The sequence below is a fragment of the Schistocerca serialis genome, chromosome 7 (assembly GCF_023864345.2).
Source record: "Schistocerca serialis cubense isolate TAMUIC-IGC-003099 chromosome 7, iqSchSeri2.2, whole genome shotgun sequence".
NCBI lineage: Eukaryota > Metazoa > Arthropoda > Insecta > Orthoptera > Acrididae > Schistocerca > Schistocerca serialis.
Window position 1 is genome coordinate 539,382,329 of NC_064644.1, and position 14,567 is coordinate 539,396,895.

Sequence of the window (14,567 nt, forward strand, 5' to 3'; positions counted from 1 at the left end):
TCCACTCTGCCCAGTGCTACTCTCTCTCACAGTGACAGTGTTCGTCCCACAAATAGTGTGCTTCGGCATTGCCGGAAAGCCCGTCAAGTCGCAAGTGGTTCTGTACCAGTGTCAGTTCATGTTGCTCGAGACAGTCGCTCTTGTTGTCAGCAGAACAATAAACTTTTTGTGGACTTGGACATTAATGGCAACGTGATACCATTCCAGATCGATACCGGAGCTGCAGTTTCACTGATCAATCACGACACGTACAAACAGCTGGGCACCCCTCCGTTGTGTGCCGCAAATGTTCAGTTACGTAGTTATTCAGGACAAGCAATCCCTGTGTTAGGACAGTGCAGCCTTCTTGCAACATACAAGGGACAAACAGAACTTGTGTCATTTTACGTCCTTCGTTTTTCTTCTGCTGTGAACTTGTTTGGTTTAGATTTATTTCAGTTGTTTAACTTGTCTATAGTCAATCAGGTTCTATCAGTGAACCAGACTGTGCCTTCAGCCAGTGTTTCTCGTCTATGTGAAGAATTTGCAGACATTTTTGCACCGGGCCTAGGTTGCGCTAAGAACTATAAAGCACATTTGAAACTGAAAGTCAACGCGCAACCGAAATTTTTCAGAGCGCGCAATGTTCCCCACGCATTGTGTGATGAGGTCGCAAGAACATTACACGATTTGTGAATCACAAGGTGTGATTCAACGTGTGCTGGGTTCTCTCTGGGCCTCACCCTTAATGATTTTGCCAAAACCTTCCGGAAAATTGAGACTTTGTGTGGACTTCAAGGCAACAGTGAATCCACAACTAGTGATAGCAACTTTTCCTTTACCCCACCCGGAAGATCTTTTTGACAAACTGTGCCTGGGAAATATTTTTCGAAGTTGGGCCTCGGAGATGCATACTTGCAAATACCGGTGGACGAAGAATCCCAGCGCGTTTTGGTGGTTAACACGCATCTTGGTTTGTATCGCTTCAAAAGACTGCCATTCGGGTGTGCATCCGCCCCTCCATTGTTTCAGCAATATCTGCAAACTGTTTGTGCGTCGGTCCCTACTGCAGCAAACTATATGGACGATATTGTGGTCTACGGAAAGAGGGAAGACGAACATTTAGCCAATCTCAGAACATTATTTCAGGTCTTGCGACAAAATGGTCTTCGCTTGCGAAAGGACAAATGTGTGGTTTTTTGCTCGTGACTTACCCTATCTGGGACATGTAATCAATGCCCAAGGCATACATCCCAGTCCCGAGCACCTCCGTGCCATACAAGACATGCCTTCGCCGCAGAATTTGATGCAGCTACAGAGTGTGCTGGGAAAAATCAATTATTATCATCGCTATGTGCGCCACGCCTCTTCCATTTCAGCTCCGCTTCATCGTTTACGCCGTAAAGGTGTTCCGTTCGTCTGGACGACGGAATGCGAACGCGCCTTTCGCCAGTTGAAATCGGCGTTGCTTTCCAATACTTGCCTTACGCCATTCGATCTCCAGAATCCCCTTTTGTTGATGGTAGATGCATCGGATTTCGGGAACGGTGCTGTGCTTGTGCACAAAGATGGATCGCACGATCGCACTATTGCCTTTGCGTCCAAATTGCTCTCGCCTGCGCAAAGACATTATTCACAGATCGAGAAAGAAGCTTTGGTTCTCGTCTTTGGTGTTTCTAAGTTTCATGATTTCTTGTATGGTCGTCACTTTACCATCATCACAGACCACAAACCTTTGACGTCGCTTTTTCATCCGAACAAGCCTGTACCTCCACGTACAGCGCAGAAATTCATTCACTAGTCTATTTTCCTCTCGCAGTACCGCTACGATATCTTGTATCGGTCCACTGCTAAGCACGGAAACGCCGATGCGTTGTCCCGTTTGCCTGTTGCTGAGGATAGAGCATTCGATTCTTCCGAACTTGCTTGCATGTTCATTGATTCGGAAACCGATGAAGTGGTCGAATCGTTTCCGATTGATTTGCGTCGTGTAGCTACAGCCAGAGCTGCTGACTCTGTCCTTGCTACCGTTCTGCGTTATGTTGCCACCCAATGGCCCTTTTCAAAGTCACGGATCGAGGATCTGTTGGTTCGCCGATTTTTTGCTCACAAGGAGAGACTTTTTGTACCGTCGTGCGGTTAAAGGCGCTGCAGTCTGGAACCGCAAGACCGCTACGGTCGCAGGTTCGAATCCTGCCTCGGGCATGGATGTTTGTGATGTCCTTAGGTTAGTTAGGTTTAACTAGTTCTAAGTTCTAGGGGACTAATGACCTCAGCAGTTGAGTCCCATAGTTCTCAGAGCCATTTGAACCATTTGAACTTTTTGTACGACGTGGTGTTTTGCTGTTGCGTTCTGATAATGATCAGTCCATGGTCGTGGTCCCACGTTCGTTACAGTCCTCTGTCCTACGGCTTCTCCACCAAGGACATTGGGGTATAGTGCGCACGAAACAACTTGCTCGTCAGCACTGTACTTGGTTCGGAATCGAAGCTGCGATTACGAATATGTGCTCTTCTTGCATGGCGTGTGCCGAACAACAATCCGCACCACCGCGGAAATTCTTTGCATGGCCAACAGCCACTTCCCCTTGGCAACGCTTACACATCGATTTTGCTGGTCCATTCTGGAATGCTCGATGGTTGGTTCTGGTAGATTCATTCAGTAATTTTCCTTTTGTTGTCCGGATGTCTTCCACGACGTCATCTGCCACCATCCAAGCGTTATCTGCTATCTTTTGCATTGAAGGTCTATCACAGACCATTGTTTCCGACAATGGCCCACAATTGATGTCCGCAGAATTTCAGTCATTCTGCAAGGCCAATGGTATTCAACATCTGACATCCGCGCCGTTTTTGCCTCAGTCAAACGGTGCCGCTGAACGATAAGTCCGAACTTTCAAATCACAGATGTTGAAGTTGAAAGAGTGGCATCCTCGGGAGGACGCGTTATTGCTCTTTTTGTCCTCGTATCGCTCTCAACCCCGAGATGGTCGCTCACTGGCTGAGTTGCTCCACGGTCGTCCTCATCAAACCTTGATGACTTTGCTACATCCGCCGCATCAGGTCCGTGTGCAGCGGCAGCCACCTGCTTTTGCTCCAGGCGACGTTGTATACTATCGCAACTATCGAGGTTCACGGCGTTGCCTCGCAGGGCGCATTCTTCGCTGCCTCGGGCGCGCTATGTATCTGGTTTTGGGGGCCTCTGGTGAGGTGCGTCGGCATCTCAATCAGCTGCGCCTCTGTCGTCGCACGGGTTCAGCCGCTCCCCGTCTGCTTTCAGCGACGGTGCCGTCCGGTCAGCGCCCTGGGGACCCATCTACTGTCTCGCCCCATCCACAGGTGTTACCAACGTTGCCTTCCATTTTGCCCCATGGCGACGCGCCGCCACCGCCGCCTGTTCTCCCGCCGGCGATGCCCGCCGTGGACGCGTCGGTGCAACCACCGGGATCCTCCCTGGGTCACGCGCCGCCGAGCGCTTCCCGTGACCAGCTGTCCTACGACACGGAACTATTGCCCGCTCCGGACCTGATGTCGTCTTCGCCCGTCGGGTGCCCCGTTCTGATGGAGGTCGACCCTTCGGCCTCTCTTGTCGCTCTTCGGGCGCATACACCGCATGTTGGCGTGCACACTGGACTAGGTTTTCAGGAGTTTCCTAGCTCCCCTCGGACCGAATGGCAGGATGCGGGTGGCACAGCCTCGCCTGTTGTTTGGCTCCCCACCTCGTCGTATACGTCAGCATGGGGTCCTCCCCACGGCGGGCGGAAGCCTTATAACACAGCCGTTCGCCGATTTGCGGGGGAGGAATGTGGTGTCACCGCCAGACACCACACTTGCTAGGTGGTAGCCTTTAAATCGGCCGCGGTCCGCTAGTATACGTCGGACCCGCGTGTCGCCACTATCAGTGATTGCAGACCGAGCGCCGCCACACGGCAGGTCTAGAGAGACTTCCTAGCATTCGCCCCAGTTGTAGAGCCGACTTTGCTAGCGATGGTTCACTGACAAATTACGCTCTCATTAGCCGAGACGATAGTTAGCATAGCCTTCAGCTACGTCATTTGCTACGACCTAGCAAGGCACCATTATCATTTGCTATTGATCTTGTAATTCATGTATCATCAAGAGCGATGTTCACCAACTATGGATTAAAGTTAAGTATTCCAGAAGCTACGTACTTTATTTGCTAGTATTCATTAATTGACCTGTTCCAGACCTCACGCCAGCCTGCGTGAGCTTAAACGTGTGCCTTTCGGCTACCTCACAGTTCCTTGGCTGTCTGGCCAAGTCACAACAATAGCAAGTCCATAAACCACCACTTGTGTACTCACAAAACTTTTTGGAATGTCCTTAGAACCAGTAATGCTGTTATCCAGTCCCTTGCTGAATTATCAACATACGTGCGAGCACTTACAGTCCCAACTTCTCACATACTGTGCATATATTATGACCAACAGAAACGTGTGCAGTGACATGATACTTAATTTGAAGAACTGGTAACAATTACAATTCGATAACATAAAAATACAATAACAAAGGTACAAAATACATCATTAAAGAACATAACAATACAGATAACACAGGCTTTACAAAAGAATAGAAATAAACACGTACACCAGTGTTACAAGAATTATGACATAAGTACCTACATAAAAGATCAGAATAACTTTTGAAACATCAACTTCACACATGAACATTAAAACAAAACAGAATAAATAATGTCTAAACATCTTTACAAAGTAAATAACACATTATTAGAAAAATTCTACAACATAACTCTTATTACCTAAACACATAAAGACAGGAAAAACACAAATATACAAGAGTACACAAACACATAGGGGGATAACACGATGGAAAGGACAGGGTTCGTTTCCAGTGTAACATTTAGTACTGCAGTCCAACCCAAAACTTCATTCCATAGATCTTTCGTCTTATTTCAACATTTGTTTTCACCAAAACATCCTATCCAAGCATGCTTTCTGTATTTATATGTTCACATATTTCTTACCTCATTATTTATTTTCCATTATCTTACATCATTTATTTCCAAGAAAATCCTACCTAAACTTGTTGTCTCCAAACCCTACTTTTTTGTTCATATCCTCTTTCAAAATACTTTTTGGCCAAACCATATTCTTATAGCTTCTCAATGCATTTCTTCCAATTCATCACAACTCGTTCTCTTATATAGCCTACCCCATTTTAAGCTAACTTAAATCTACTGAGCTCAGATATATATACTAAGGGATGAGGCAATGCAGCAGCACAAAACAATTAACACAAACAGCAATGACAAAAAAATGGAAATTGGCAAAGCAAGCAGCAGTAGATTTAAATTACCAAGCAAATGCAACATTTCAACTAATATGAGCCAATGTGCAGCAACAAGAAAAATAAATCTGTAGTAAAACTGGCTTAACAGAGTAATACAAAGTGAAATTTAGTAGCACTATGCCTGTCAAACAGCAGCAGCAAATGCAATAACTTATATCTAAACATGAGAAAGCTCAAGCAGAAAAAATATTATAGTACAAATGGCCATGTTTAATACCTATGTTACATCTTAACACTAGATGATGCATCACCTTAACTTACACTACTAAATAAGTTACCCAGTCATTGACAAAAATTATGTATGCAATTCCTGTGAAGGGAAATGTCTTTTTGTGCTCTCTCGTTTTTTTGAAGTAGATTATGAAGTTATTATTTACTGGCTCTGTAGGCATAAAGTATTTATATTAGTACATCTATAAAATTTTATTTTAACCAACGCTGCAGTGCAGCTAGAAACTAGATATTAAACAAAATGAGCAATCTCTCAACTGCAGAAACAATAGTTGTAAAATGACTCTCATCATTTCATTAGGCATTTTAGTAAATATCATAAATTAAGAGCTCCACAGTGTAATCATATATTTTCAAGTTTGAGTGTGTCGTATTTGCGATGCTTTCGACAAAGAAATGTCAATAGCGAGGATAATGGTCTCTTTTTTTTTTCTCCACCTAATGGCTTTCTTTTGTCAGACGACTATCTCTCAGCTGGGCACCCAAATAGCATTACATCAAGGTCACATACCTTTCTTACTGAAATATTTACGACAGCAGTTTCCGTTACAGTGACAGTCTCATATAAAAATATTTCCACAGGTTGAGAATTTGCGTTACAAACGTGTAGAAAATAAAATTCTATAAATATAACAGTGTAGATGTAGATGAAGATTAAATGGGAGATAAGATACTGCGTGAAGAGTTTCACAGAGCACTGAAAGACCTGAGTCGAAACAAGGCCCCGGGAGTAGACAACATTCCATTAGAACTACTGATGGCCTTGGGAGAGCCAGTCATGACAAAACTCTACCATCTGGTGAGCAAGATGTATGAGACAGGCGAAATACCCACAGACTTCAAGAAGAATATAATAATTCCAATCCCAAAGAAAGCAGGTGTTGACAGATGTGAAAATTACTGAACTATCAGTTTAATAAGTCACAGCTGCAAAATACTAATGCGAATTCTTTACAGACGAATGGAAAAACTGGTAGAAGTGGACCTCGGGGAAGATCAGTTTGGATTCCGTAGAAATGTTGGAACACGTGGGGCAATACTAACCTTACGACTTATCTTAGAAGAAAGATTAAGAAAAGGCAAACCTACGTTTCTAGCATTTGTAGACTTAGAGAAAGCTTTTAATAATGCTAACTGGAATACTCTCTTTCAAATTCTGAAGGTGGCGGGGGTAAAATAGAGGGAGCGAGAGGCTATTTACAATTTGTACAGAAACCAGATGGCAGTTATAAGAGTCGAGGGGCATGAAAGGGAAGCAGTGGTTGGGAAAGGAGTGAGACAGGGTTGTAGCCTCTCCCCGATGTTATTCAATCTGTATATTGAGCAAGCAGTAAAGGAAACAAAAGAAAAATTCGGAGTAGGTATTAAAATTCATGGAGAAGAAGTAAAAACTTTGAGGTTCGCCGATGACATTGTAATTCTGTCAGAGACAGCAAAGGACTTGGAAGAGCAGTTGAACGGAATGGACAGTGTCTTGAAAGGAGGATATAAGATGAACATCAACAAAAGCAAAACGAGGATAATGGAATGTAGTCAAATTAAATCAGGTGATGCTGAGGGGATTAGTTTAGGAAATGAGTCACTTAAAGTAGTGAAGGAGTTTTGCTATTTAGGGAGTAAAATAACTGATGAGGGTCGAAGTAGAGAGGATATAAAATGTAGACTGGCAATGGCCAGGAAATCGTTTCTGAAGAAGAGAAATTTGTTAACATCGAGTATAGATTTAAGTGTCAGGAAGTCGTTTCTGAAAGTATTTCTATGGAGTGTAGCCATGTATGGAAGTGAAACATGCACGATAACGAGTTTGGACAAGAAGAGAATAGAAACTTTCGAAATGTGGTGCTACAGAAGAATGCTGAAGATAAGGTGGGTAGATCACGTAACTAATGAGGAGGTATTGCATAGGATTGGGGAGAAGAGAAGTTTGTGGCACAACTTGACTAGAAGAAGGGATCGGTTGGTAGGACATGATTTGAGGCATCAAGGGATCACAAATTTAGCATTGGAGGGCAGCGTGGAGGGTAAAAATCGTAGAGGGAGACCAAGAGATCAATACACTAAGCAGATTCAGAAGGATGTAGGTTGCAGTAGCTACTGGGAGATGAAGAAGCTTGCACAGGATAGAGTAGCATGGAGAGCTGCATCAAACCAGTCTCGGGACTGAAGACCACAACAACACCAAAAACAGTGTCCAAAAAATTTTCGACAGCATTCTAATACATTCACACATGTACACACATTTCATAATTCTTAAAGTACGATTCTTGGTTTCCAACATCCTTTTGCACAAATCTGAGTCCCTAACCACTCTTCATTATTCGTTACCTTATTATACATATGCATATTCGCTGACACTTCTTCAATATTTCATCATAAGAATTACGAAGCATAATCAAATTCCTCATATATTGTAGCATCATCTTATTGATCATAAACACATCCCAACAGCATAATACACATCGTCATCATAATAATATCATAACATTTCAGTCAATTCTCAAAATCGTCGTAGCTTCCTCCAGTAATTTCAAAACCTAAAAAAAATTCTCTGCTCATTTCAATAGTGTCATCTACCTCAAACGTACTTCAAAAATCATGATCCCATACCAAATATATCATTCAAAGCTCTCATAATATCACAATGGTTCCGAAAAATATGAAGGGTTAACACAGTACAGACAAAATACAACTTCATAAGTGTGAAGTTATCCAGCTGTGTAATTGCGTAAATATCTGTCACTGACATAGTAAAACAAAAATGTTTGTTTCTCAGTTAAATGATCAGATAGCTGTGTAAATTATGTGTTAGAGAAATATGGTACCGTGGTGTAAAGTTGTATCAGCAAATACCATATTAGCTAGGGCTCCTTGTGTTTGCCAAACACATGGTACACAAAATAAGCGTGTACCGCCCTGAGGATTAATGTAATTATACCCTCAAGTGTTACAGATTATTGCAATGGAATGAAATGTATCGTGGAAAAACTTTGTGTCATTGTACTTCAAATATCTTTAAAAATAAATGTTTTAAGTACAAAATTAATCACTCAAATACGTGTACTGTAGCGCTAAACTGTGCGTCTTGTTGTAAGATAATCGCTGTGGAAGTGTCGTAGTTATCGTCCTCCGAAAGCTAAGTTCTGCAGAAGTCAATGTACATACCTCATGATAAACAAAAGTGAAATGCTTTGCGTATAGATATCTTAGTTATTACGCTTATTGCCGTGATGAAGAAAGTACTGTGCTGTAACGTATTGTTGTGCTATGGAAAAGGCAGTCTCATTGTAGCTATACCACAAAAGTTACTACTAAAACATGTTTTACTTTCCAGAATAATTCAGAAAAACTGTGCAGATATAAAACAGAAACACCGCAAAAGCAACATTGTAAATTGTCACTCATTAGTAGCGTCGTGATAAAATCGTGTAGCTGTCACATAAACTAACCACTGTGTCATCTGGTATCTCACAGAAAGTACTTTCAATCCAGAATGTATTTTCAACTAAACCTAAATGTTGCATTAAAATCTCATTAGCAGTACTGGTAAATGTTCTAAGTAAGTGAGCCTTATAGTCGCTACGTAATCGTGCAACTAACAAGAAAGAATGTACACACACAATAACACTGTGTCGTCTGTTCGCAATAACAATGCATTCGTAATTTCTGTTTAAATAAGTTCTCTTGGTTCTTGACTGGATATTTAACTTCAAACATTGTTGCATGTTGACAAATTCTAAGTCTGACAAAGCTTACTAGTAATGTAAAATGAAATGTTATATGGCAAAGACAAAGTTATAAAGCAGATTATCTTTCAATAAACGGCTTCACATGTGAAATGTGGTGTAAACCTTTACTCTTCCTAGTACGCAGAGTTTCAGTTTCAGTGGAATTATCATGTGGTATATGGTACATCGCTAAAGAATGCTAAAATTTTTCTCAAGGTTAGCGTCTATGTAATTGTTCCCTGAGCCAGCCAGCGCCCGTGGCTGCCTGCGGTGCGAATCATTGTCTGTCTCTTTGTTGGCGTGCTTCGTTATTGGGATTAGGAGACCTAACTTCTACAAATTCACCTTGTCGAGAGGGCCCTGCTCTGTTTGAATCCCGCCAGTTCTGATGCAATTCAGGTCTGTCGTTACGATCATATCGTCTGTCGTCATGTCGGTAGATTCCATAGTTTCTTTCTTGTTGGTCACGTGGCGGAGAATTTCTCTCTGAATCGTAACTGCGCGCTGGACCGTTGCATCTAAAGTTATTCAGTCTCCCTTGATAGTAATAATTTTGGTTCCCATATTGTCTGTTTCTCTGATTGTCTTTGTGATAGTAATTACCACAGAGAGGTGATCTTTCCCTGTAGTTATTACTACTGTGCCAACTGTTGTCATACGGGTGGTGTCTGTTTTGGTCACGATTTACGTTGTAAGAATAACCTTATCCTATATTATTTCTGTCATTGCGGAATTGTGACAGATGTGACCTGTAATTGTTGTGCTCCTGTTTTCGCGTTCCGCGATTGTCAGTGTCAATTTCCAGTTCTTGTAAGAGTCCCTGAAAAGCTTCAATGTCGTCCTTGCAACGTCCTGCTAAAATAATATGTCGTAAATGTTCAGGCAATTTGATTAAGCAAATGCGGATGAGTTCTGAGGGGCTGTATGGGTTTGAAAGATACTGATTCTTATGCAACATGTCTTCAAAATATTTCATAAGACTGCAAAATTCAGATTGTTCGAAACGTTTCATCATTATGATGCTATGTTTTACTCGGTCTTGTGTAGCTTGAGACCAATATGCTGAGAGGAAGGTATGATAAAATTCTCCTTCACTGTGACAATCGTGAATGACCAATCGCATTCTTACAGCTGGTTCATTCTCCAAGTAGCCACACAAAAATTCGAACCTGTGCTCCAATGACCAGTTGGGAGGAAAACAATGAGAGAATTGATGAAGCCATGCTTGTGGATGAATGTCGTTGTCAGAATTCTTAAATGTTTTGAATTTACGTGTAGTAATGAACAGCTTATAGCGAAAATCATCATGTCGGCGAGTCGCACATCGCTCATTGTTACTTCGTTTCGGCAGTTCCATCTCAAAATCCAATGCGCCTTGCCAAATTCTTTCATAATTTCCGAAGTGTCCTGTGTTATTATTTTGTGGTTGTTCCGTATTTCTATGTCCCTCTTCCCGTACTGGAGCGCGAGTGTCCTCTGAAATATGTAATTCTTGTATGCCAACTGATCTTGTACTTCCCGGATTTCTCTTTTGTACTGTGTATTGATTTGATTTTGATTTAGTTTTTAATTTTCTAATTTGTTCATACTCTTCAGTGTCCGTGAAGGCTACAGGTCTTGTGTCATTCAGATCATCATGTACCTTTGTAGATAAGTTAGTGAACTGATCTGCAAGTTCGGCTACTTTATCCGTTAGTGAAATTATTTCCTCTGTGTGTTTTTCTGAACCAAGTTTCAGAGTGTCCATTTGTGTTGAAATCGTATCTACTGTGTCCTTCAAGTTTTTCTGAGTTTTTGCAAGTTGCGTAACCGAATCGGTAGATGCAACTGAGTCAATTATAGCTTGCAAGGTGTCGTGATTTTCATGAACAATAGTTTCCAGTTCTTTTATGGCTGCTTCGTGATTCTGTAATGCATTTTCATGACGCGAAAAAAGAGGTTGGAAATGCTCACAAATTTGTGTTTTTACGTCATTACAGACTTTTTGACATTTCGATTCAATGTTATGTAACTCAGTAGTTAAATCTTCACGTGTTTGTTCAAGTGTGGTTTCTAACTTCCGAAGATTTTGTTCCATTGTGTCTAACTTTTGATGATTTTGTTCCATTGTGTCTAACTGTTGCTGTCCAGAATGAGATTTTCACTCTGCAGCGGAGTGTGCGCTGATATGAAACTTCCTGGGAGATTAAAACTGTGCGCCTGACCGAGACTCGAACTCGGGACCTTTGCCTTTCGCGGGCAAGTGCTCTACCAACTGAGCTACCGAAGCACGACTCACGCCCGGTACTCACAACTTTACTTCTGCCAGTACCTCGTTTCCTACCTTCCAAACTTTACAGAAGCTCTCCTGCGAACCTTGCAGAACTAGCACTCCTGAAAGAAAGGATACTGCGGAGACATGGCTTAGCCACAGCCTGGGGGATGTTTCCAGAATGAGATTTTCAGTGCGCCCGACCGAGACTCGAACTCGGGACCTTTACCCTTCGCGGTAAATGCTCTACCAACTGAGCTACCGAAGCACGACTCACGCCCGCTACTCATAGCTTTACTTCTGCCAGTACCTCGTCTCCTACCTTCCAAACTTTACAGAAGCTCTCCGGGCGTGAGTCGTGCTTCGGTAGCTCAGTTGGTAGAGCACTTGCCCGCGAAAGGCAAAGGTCCCGAGTTCGAGTCTCGGTAGGGCGCACAGTTTTAATCTGCCACGAAGTTTCATATCAGCGCACACTCCGCTGCAGAGTGAAAATCTCATTCTGGAAACATCCCCCAGGCTGTGGCTAAGCCATGTCTCCGCAATATCCTTTCTTTCAGGAGTGCTAGTTCTGCAAGGTTCGCAGGAGAGCTTCTGTAAAGTTTGGAAGGTAGGAGAAGAGGTACTGGCAGAAGTAAAGCTGTGGGTACCGGGCGTGAGTCGTGCTTCGGTAGCTCAGTTGGTAGAGCACTTGCCCGCGAAAGGCAAAGGTCCCGAGTTCGAGTCTCGGTCGGGCGCACAGTTTTAATCTGCCAGGAAGTTTCAACTGTTGCTATGTTTGTCTCTGGTGTTGTTCCATTGTGTGTAACTTTTGAAGATTTTGTTCCATTGTGTCTAGCTTTTGAAGATTGTGTCCCATTTGTTTCTGATTTTGTTCAAGCGTAGTGTGTAACTTTTGTAGCCTTTGTCCCATTTGTTGCATTAACTGTAATAACAGTGCACTGGTGTCTGAAACATGTACCTCAGTGCTAATCGGCAGTGCACTTGAACCGGCAATATTCGCATTTTGAAAAGCTGAAAATGTGTCTTGATTTATTTGAGAAAACGGTGAGGACGCTAATCCTGAATCTACAGTATTTGCAAGATTGTGTCCTGTCATTTCGGAATCCTGAGGCGAGCTGTTCCCGACCGATCGATCGATAATGCTTCCCTGTTCACTAATTGTTTCACTTCCTACACCATTATTTGCAGCTCGCTCCATTTCCCTATGCACAGTTACCAAATTACTACTTAGAACATGAGTTAATTCATTACATGGTGGCGCTAACACACTGCTTTCGTCTTCACTGTCATTTCTCAGTTTACTTTGGAGCCTAGTAATACGTTTTTCACACGCCATTATTGTCACAATATTTCATACGACAACACATAAAAAACGCAATTTGAAGAGCAAAAATAAGAGAACATATAACCATAGCACTGAAAATAATATCTAGTTAATTCCAAGCGCAGCTGCGAAATACTTGGTGCAAATTTACATGCGTGCCACACCTGTTTTAATGTACAACAATGAAAGATTGCAACTACAAAGGAGATTCTCTCTACAATTACGTGATAGCAATAAACAAAATCTACACTAATTACACAAACTACAAGGATAAAATCAGAAGATTCCAGTGAGGTATCCTCGGCTAAGGGTCTAAGTATGAAACGTCCTCTAAGAACAATTATACATGACTGTGCTTAAACTGACACACAATATTTTTTAGCGCAACGCAATCTGACTTTCAAAAATCCCTACAAAAGAATGGCCCTGACTAACATTAACCTATACGTTTCACAAATCACTTACCTCACAAAAATTTGGTTACTCGAAATACTGCAATACAGCGAGCACCACTACTGCCAGCCAACAGCCCAACACTACAATGGCGAATATTACAACAATGCCACCCAGCCACGACTGCACACAGCACAGCCAGTGATTTCCATATAGAGCGCTACACGACGTTACCAATATAAAAACCTAAACAGCCTACTCACACTGTTACGCCAATATGATTCTATATACATTATTTAAGAGTGCATAACTAGCTGAACGTCTCGCACAGTTTGTAACTCTCAAGGCGTTCGCATTCGATCTCGATGGTGCGAACCTTTGTGATCATCTGGCGTGCAAGTTTATGGTTTGTTCTGAACATTTGGTGAATGTCGACGATGTCGATTCTGTGAACTGTAATTCATGCATTCCATACAAGGCAGATATCTACACCTCCCGGACACTCATTTTCCGTCGCCCTTCTGATGCACATGGTGAGTCATTAGCAGCCAATATTTTTCCTCTCATAATTGTTAACACAACATTTTCAAATGAGCCTTACTAAAGACTGAACATTCAATCTCTCACTCTAAGGCTCCCTTCTGAGTCACGGCTGCTTCAGTTCTGCTGGCGCCGGCTGTGACCTAGAAACCCTCAAACAGTTTACATCATGACATTAGGCATACAGTGATTAATTTCCACATAAAACCTTTATCCATGACCGTAACATAAGAAAATATTATTCTACGCACTCTCGTGAGAAAGCAGTAATAATTACGTATCTGTGACCTCAAAAAACATAGCCGTTGAGATTCTAACCAAATACTCAGGCTCTTACGCCTTCCAACACTGTGAATTGTTTACAGATATATACAAATACGAGTTTGGCTCCGTACGCCAGAAATGGTTTACGTCAACGAGTTCAGGCTTCTTGGACACATAACAACGTTATAAAATATTTTATGATAAAAGTAACGTTACATCAATCTACTAATATTAACAAGGTTTATTCGAAAAAAAATTGTTTTTAGCAAGATTAACCACTGTTAGCGGACGTGCAGCTAGTTTATATTGTTATATTTCCAAGGCATCCGTGGATGCTAGACGGAATTTGCTCTACTTACATTGAGCAAGTACACTGCTGTACATTAAAATTGCTACACCACGAAGATTAGGTGCTACAGACGCGAAATTTAACCGACGGGAAGAAGCTGCTGTAGTATGCAAATGATCAGCTTTTAAGAGCATTCACACAAGGTTGGCAACGGTGGCGACACCTACAACGTGCTGACAT

General features: G+C 42.2%; 1 non-coding gene across 1 annotated transcript; it reads left to right on the plus strand.

The window, feature by feature from the left end:
- Positions 1–12,178: 12,178 nt before the first annotated feature.
- On the plus strand, positions 12,179–12,253 carry Trnas-cga (transfer RNA serine (anticodon CGA)). The gene has a single exon. It is a non-coding gene; the product is annotated as a tRNA-Ser (tRNA).
- Positions 12,254–14,567: the final 2,314 nt, after the last annotated feature.